At 34.9% G+C, this 8061-nt stretch overlaps 1 long non-coding RNA gene across 1 annotated transcript; it reads left to right on the top strand.

Annotated features, from left to right (window-relative positions):
- Positions 1–5899: 5899 nt before the first annotated feature.
- Positions 5900–7755, top strand: LOC124541034. Its single transcript, XR_006967187.1, has 3 exons — positions 5900–5975; positions 7148–7225; positions 7675–7755. It is a non-coding gene; the product is annotated as an uncharacterized LOC124541034 (long non-coding RNA).
- Positions 7756–8061: the final 306 nt, after the last annotated feature.

Raw genomic sequence — 8061 nt, 5'->3', positions numbered from 1 at the left:
TATTATTTATTTTATTTTTACATATATATTTTAACTATACCACACAAATGAATATATAACGTATATATGTTCTCGGAACTCTCCAATTTCATCTATACCAGTATATCTTTAAGGATCAGAACGAATATTGATTTATAAGTTATGTTGAATAAATATCTTGTTTTAAATCAGTGGATTCACCGCAATGTTCGTCATTGGACGTCAGGTTTTCCAGGGGAATAAGACTTTGGTAAACATGATCACATTCGGAATGTAAATGTGAAAATTCTTATAAATAAGGGAGGAGGCACTGGGCCGAGTAAACAGCGTGTGTAGGGGTGTGCATGAAGGCATTATACTAACAAAAAAATACCCTGACCTTGGGACGAAGTTGATTTCGCTATGTATTATGTAATATATAACATATACAAATAAATTAATTAACAATATTTGAAAATAATTAAAACATAATGAGTTGAAACTATACCAAAAATTTTTTTTTTATTAATCAAAATCAAAATAAAGTTTATTCAAGTGGGCTTTTACAAGAACTTTTCAATCGTCATTTAATAATTAAGTGAAGCTACCACCGGTTCGGAAAGTATATTCTACCGAGAAGAACCCGCAAGAAACTCAGTAAATAAAAAAATACAGTCATGTTAGTTAATACAATTATTTAAATTAATATATCCTGCCTGGAAGTCAACGGGCATTAATTCCACGCTTTTGTGTACGAGTACACTCAAATTTTTCATATCAAATTAAAATTGGTTCAGTGGTTTGGTATTGAAAAAGTGACAGACAGACAGACTGAGATACTTTCATATTTATAATAACTAGCGACCCGCCCCTTCACAGGGGTGCAATACTGACACTACATTTATAAGAGAATTTGTTTATTTACGACATAAGAAACTTCTAAAATTATCAGTGTTTCTTTACTATATTATCCATGTATTATACACAAAAATCTTCCTCTCGAATATATCTATATCTATTAAAATAAACCGCATCAAAATCCGTTGCGTAGTTTTGAAGATTAAGCAAACAGGGATAGGGACGGAAAAAGTGACTTTGTTTTATACTACGTAGTGATATATTCGTTATCGATAAATTGAATTGAATTCACAATCTTTCGATCTTACAATAACTAGTGCGAAATGTTGACCAAAGTGTTGATTATTTTTTTATATAGAATAAAAAAAATCAATTTTTTTATTGTCTGTGGCAACCCTACGAATAATATGTGAGTGACAGATGTACATAAATTACAGACGTCGCATCATGCCCCCGGGTTTAGGTTCGATTCGCGTTTTATTACACGTACCCACTATTACTTCCTGTAATAACATACCTTAAGTTTATTTTACATTAGAAAATGTTACATTACCTTCCTGCCCCTCTTGACGAGGTCAGAATATTCCACCACGCTGATCCAATGGATTCACCGCCGAACTCAAGATATACATAAATTAGGTTCATGATAATTCAATGGTGGATTTGAACCCGCAATCATCTGCGACATTCAAACCATTGGGCCATGTCGGTTTTCGATTCTCAGCATCTCCGCAAATAATTGTTTATTTATTTATCGAATTATTTTAAAATCTAAAAGGAGTACTTTGCATTATTGTGTTCCGTTTTGAAGGGTGAACATGAGATGCAGAGAGGGAGAGAGAGATTAACTCTCAAGGTTATTGGTATATTGGTTAAGTTATAAATGGTTTCGTACAGTCAATGTGTAAGGACAGCGGTGACACTTCCACTTAACATTTTACTTGGTGGTAGGGCTTTGTGCAAGCCCGTCTGGGTACCCACTCATCAGTTATTCTACCGCCAAATAACAGTACTCAATATTGTTGTGTTCCGGTTTGAAGGGTGAGTGAGCCAGTGTAAATACAGGCACAAGGGACATAACATCTTAGTTCCCAAGGTTGTTGGCGCATTGACGATGTAAGGAATAGTTAATATTTCTTACAGCCTCATTGTCTATGGGTGATGGTGACCACTTACCATAAAAAAAATAATAATAACGTATTTATTTCGGAAAATTATGGAAAAGTTAAAAGTATTGTTTTAACACACAATTAACTAACTATAACATTTATACATCTAACATATTTAACTAGTATGTATCATTATGATCTTCGACCACTGTGAATACTAGAGACTATATAATACCTTACAACAACAACAGGCCTCCTCTCCCTTTGAGGAGAAGGTTTTGGAATATATCCCACCACGCTATTCCAATGCGGGTTGGTGGAATGCACATGTGGCAGAATTTCTATTAAATTTGTCACATGCAGGTTTCCTCACAATGTTTTCCTTCCCCGCTGAGCACGAGATGAATTATAAAGACAAATTAAGCACATGAAACAGCGATGCTTACCTGGGTTTGAACCCACAATCATCGGTTAAGATGCACGCGTTCTAACCACTGGGCCATCACGACTCTTCCTTACGTTAGACGAACATAGCATAAATATTGACGCGATAATAAATTAACAATTTGTCCAAATTTAGGGGTAATAGTTTTATGGTAGGGTATTCCCAGGGGCCTTGTAACATGGTCACCCCGTCACACCCCTGTGGAGAACTCGATCCGGTTACCCGTAATACTTTTTGGCTGTTCCCATCTTATATGTCAGTTGTATTACCTTGTGCAATTGCAATATATATATATATATATATATATATATATATATATATATATATATATATATATATATATATATATATATAAATTTTTCAGTTTAGACTGAATTACTAAGCTAATATGCATAAAACTGAAATGAAATTCAGCGTAATTCGGAGAAGGTGTCAGTAGATAATAAAATATTGGACAACATCACATACATTACTCAGATCCCAATGTAAAGCACTTGTGTTATGGAAAATCAGAAGTAAAGATGGCACAAACATCCAGACCCAAGACAACATTGAAAACTAAGGAAATTGTTGGAATTACACACATGCAGGTTTCCTCACGATATTTTCCTTCACCGACAAGCACGAGACAAATTATAGACACAAATTAAGCACATATACATATATGGTGGTGCTTGCCTGGGGTTGAACACGCAATCATGGGTTAAGATGCACGCGTTCTAACCACTGAGCCATCTCAGCCTTGTTAAATAATTGTTAGATAGAATGAGATTCTTTAAAGAGTTCGAAATAGTATTACAGAGTTTTGAAATAGTATAGTTATTCGGAAAAGATCTCACCGAATTATTTACAATATTAGTGCAATATACGAATACAACACACAAAAATTAATGTTTATATATTAAGTAATGCTTGCCTGGCTTTGAACTCGCAATCATCAGATGATTCTAACCACTGGGCCATCTCGGCTCACGTCGTGTCTAAACTCAATAAACACGATGACACTTCTTAAGCACATTCAAAGATGTTTTCGAGGTATGTTGACAAAAACGGACATTAAATATAAATGACATGGGCGTTGCGTGACCCCCAACATAACACGAATTTAAGTAAACACTCCCCTGTACTATAAGCCAGTGGAATTGCCCACTTCGGCCGAGTTAAACAGTTTATTACATGTTTAGTACGCTCATACCTCAAAAACCATATCAAATAAAACGAAATAAACTCGCTTAAGCGTGCTCCTGTTTTTAAGTTAAGGTTCCGTACAAAAAAATTACTTCTATACGTAATTTGTTGCAAGGATACAACAACGACAACAACAGTCTGTAAATTCCCACTGCTGGGCTAAAGGCCTCCTCTCCCTTTGAGGAGAAGGTTTGGAACATATTCCACCACGCTGTTCCAATGCGGGTTGGTGGAATACACATGAGGCAGAATTTATATGAAATTTGTCACATGCAGGTTTCCTCACGATGATGATTTTCTTTCACCGCTGAGCACGAGATGAATTATAAAGACAAATTAAGCACATGAATCAGCGATGCTTGCCTGGGTTTGAACCCGCAATCATCGGTTAAGATGCACGCGTTTAACCACTGGGCCATCTCGACTCATGTTGCAAGGATATAAAATAATAATCATTAACAACAAAATACTTCAATGAATTTTTGCTTTTCGAATATGATTACAAAAACAGAAAAACAATGATACACCTGACCGTTTTTCGCGCCACCTCCCGCGAAAAAGAGAAAGCCATATGTCAGCTTGACGCATGAAGTTCAGGGACTCACACTAATTCTGCTTATAATATTTTTGTTTTAGCCGAGACGCAGAAATTTTCAGAGCTCCAAATTTGATCATCGATTTATTTTCATAGTTGTGACCGTTTACGAGATTATCGCAAAAAATTGAGTTCACGAATTAGTCGCGACCTCTAATAACTTTTTTTTGGGACTTTTAGGATTTTTTTAGACCACAAAACGAAGGTTCATCCCAAAAATCCAGCTTTTCCTTATTTTTTCCGAAGTTCGCTCTTTATTTCTTTATTCACTGAACGACTATAGCACTCAGGAAGAAGGAAGGTAGGAAGAAGGAGTGTAATTTCTACTTTTCACTTCTATTATGACACTTCTTTAAATTACCGACTATTTAAATTTGTCATAAAATTATCACTGTAAAATAAGATAAGCTGTGAATTTATGTACTTCAAGCAATCTGACAATCCCATCGTTTAGTTTTAATGACAAACTATGCGCACACATCATAAAAAAGCACATATATGTATTAAAATTACTAACACAACATTAATTTATGTCACTATATTAATTTACCAATCGATACATATACTATTTATCCGCTTATTGTATATAATTATATCCTTTGACCGCCCATCCACGATTGTAGCTTTATTCTGCCCTTCCCGTTCAAAATCCACCGCCTTTTGTTTTTCTGGTGCCAGGCAGTACCAGCTCGCCGCACCGCGCCACGAGAGGAAGTGACGGGAGTCCCACAATACGGTGTCGATAACCGAATCAATAATCATACTTATAAATGTTATTTTAAATAAAAACGTATTTAAAAATCAAAGCCGCACTAAATATTATTATCTCAATAAAAATTATATAAGTATATCTACAAAAATCATGAAACATGATTTTACTATAAGCCTACAAAATTTATGGAATACATTATGTAATGGTTTTATTATTTCACAACGGAACCCAAATTCTAGTTCCCGGTTCACTCAAGTAAATTGCGTGTACCTCACGAGCCGCGCTATAAAAAACCGTTCCAGCATCTCATAGAATAATTGCCACGAAGATACTTTAGTGACCTCTCACGTTTATATTTACGTTATAACGATGATCTCAATTGAATATCTATAAAACAGCGTGAAGTTAATATTCTAAATATATACATATAATTTACCTGGCCTTACGGGGCGAATATTGTGTACAGAGTAAGAAAACCTTCGTCAGTTTTCAAATTCATTCCTTTATAAGTCTCAAACTCTTAGTGCCTTTTGAATCTAAACATCGAATCATTGCGACGCAATATGTCATTTTTGATCGGTAAAGATTATCGCTCATACGCGAAAATAGATCTTACGGTGATGAACCCTTTCTTTCCCGGACTGTACATAAACCATGTGCCAAATTTATAGCAACCATCACAACTTCCCTGAGACCTCCGCAAGAGTGGGGCCCTCAAAATGGAGATTACTGTTAGGTTAGGTTTCTGAGTTTTATTTAGAAAGACCGAAGACGCGGTGGTAAGGACTTTGTTTTATATTAATTACAGTCTATGAGCTGTGGTGGCCACTTACCATCATATCCATCACAGACACGTCAGCTTACCACTCTTATCTTAGAGTTGACACCAAGATCAAAAAATCAAAATGCAGTAATTGCAATAATTTCAAATTCCCCCAAAGTTTTGCTTTGCAACTTCTGTATATGTTATTTCTCAAAAGAGTTTCTATATATTTTAATTTCTTTGTCGAATGTCATTAACGAGATATAATTTTGGAAGTCACGTACGAAAATATTTTAAAATGTCATTTTTTATTTGTACAATATTATTATGGGCATAAACCGTAAAAGGTGAGTTCGTAATCTTTTACCAAATAATTTAAAAAATAACTCATGTTCAATTTTTGCACAAAAATTTTTGGAACTATTTTTTGCGAAAAGAACATCTTCAGACCGTTTATAGAAATAGTGGAATATCATATCCTGGGTAAGTATAAACATACATTGAAATAGAAAATTGTTTTAACATTGGAAAATGGATCCCTAACTGTTGGGGTTCTGTACAGGAATTTAGGATAGGATAGAGTATACCCCAGTTTCATGAATGCTTGCTGCAAATGTCTGAATAGGCAAGCACTAGTAAATTTTTATGTTGATAATTTTATCTATAATTCATCTGGTAATTGGTGGTCATGTAAAATATTTCAAGGAATCCATTTCAATGAAATTCTGCCACAATTCCACCAAACCGCATTGGAGATGCGTTATAGACCAAGTGTCAAATCTTCTCCTTATAAAAGGAGAGGAAGGTTTAAACCAGCTATGGTAAATAAATAGTGTTACTTTATTTTGTATAAGATGACCAATACGCTGATTTAAATAATAAAAAACCATGGATTTGGAGATTCGAAAGCAAGGACGGAAGATGGGAAAGTTAAGGTCAAATGACAAAGATGATATGCCAGAGCCTAGAATTTATTTGCCACTTCGCCCATTCCTTCCCAAGCATCCTAAGGATAAACACTTCCATTCAAATAAAAACATAATATTTAAGTAAAATATAGTATGTTGAGCGGAGATGGCCCAGCGGTTAGAACGCGTGCATCTTAACCGATGATTGCGGGTTCAAACCCAGGCAAGCACTATCTGAAACCTGCATGAGTCTAATTTCATTGAAATTCTGCCTCATTTGCATTCCACCAACCCGCATTGGAACAGCGTGAGAGAATATGTTCCAAACCCTCTCCTTAATGGAAGTGGAGGCCTTATCTCAGCAGTAGGAAATGTAAAAGCTGTTACTTTACTACTTTTTACTCTTATTTAACTTGTTCATTTTCAAGCGCATTATCTGTTCGTATACATATATCCACTGTCAAACTTAGCTGTTTCGTTAAGTAACTAAGCTTTATTCGACAAACTTATCATCCAAAAGTTTTCATAATATTCGAAAAAGTGATTACTATTACAAACTCCTAAGAAAAGTCATTAAAACTTTATCAATTAATTGAAATCATTATTTCCAGTCATGGAAAGAAAACTGATAAAGAAACACAATCGCCTGTTCTGAAGATATTCAAAGATATCATGCAGAAGGAAATCAAGTACGTCACATGAATTTTAACAAATTGGCAGCGGCATCATTTTCTTATTTTTTCCATTTTTGCTATACGAGGCGTTTTAGGCCTCGTATGAAAACTATCTTTTCGGCGCGGGGCTTATTAGACCCCGTAACTTTTATGAAACTAAAACTTAATATATGTGATCCAATTTTAAAGAGACCCCGAAAGTAGGTACACCATATCATTGTTTTCGATAGATGTCTAAATATGTTTATTCCTTTCCTACAATTCTTACAATATATCAAATAGATATTACAGCCTCCACACGACAGAGAAGACTATGTTTTTTTAGTTTACTGGAAGCGACACATACGAGGCGTATTAAACCTCGTTCCTCATTGAAACTGTGAATGTATCAATGTTCAAGGAATACATTTCGATTAGTATCCCAATTAAAACAAATATGTTATTAAAAGTGCTGCCTCTTTCAGAGATCCTGAAAAGGTAAACTTACTCAAAGATAAGAAACGAGATAAGAAGAAAAAAGTCTACCCCGAAACTCGTCCGAAGTTAGATCAAGTAAGTAATAGTAAGATAGATGGCCCTTAATTATATATGGATGTTTTTTGTGTGAGTCCATATGGTAAGGTTCGCCTTATCAGATATTCTTCTACCAAGAAGGTTTCAAATCAAATCAAAATAAACTTTATTCAAGTGGGCTTTTACAAGCACTTTTGAATCGTCAATTAACAATTAAGTGAAGCTGCCACCGGTTCGGAAAGTAGATTCTACCGAGAAGAACCGGCAAGAAACTCAGTAGTTACTCTTTTCAATTTTGAAGAATGAGTGAGCCAGTGTAACTATAAGCACAAGGTACA

Source organism: Vanessa cardui, chromosome 27, assembly GCF_905220365.1.
Source record: "Vanessa cardui chromosome 27, ilVanCard2.1, whole genome shotgun sequence".
NCBI classification, from domain to species: Eukaryota; Metazoa; Arthropoda; class Insecta; order Lepidoptera; family Nymphalidae; genus Vanessa; species Vanessa cardui.
Note: the sequence above shows the minus strand (reverse complement) of the source record. Positions and strands in the feature narration are given on the sequence as shown.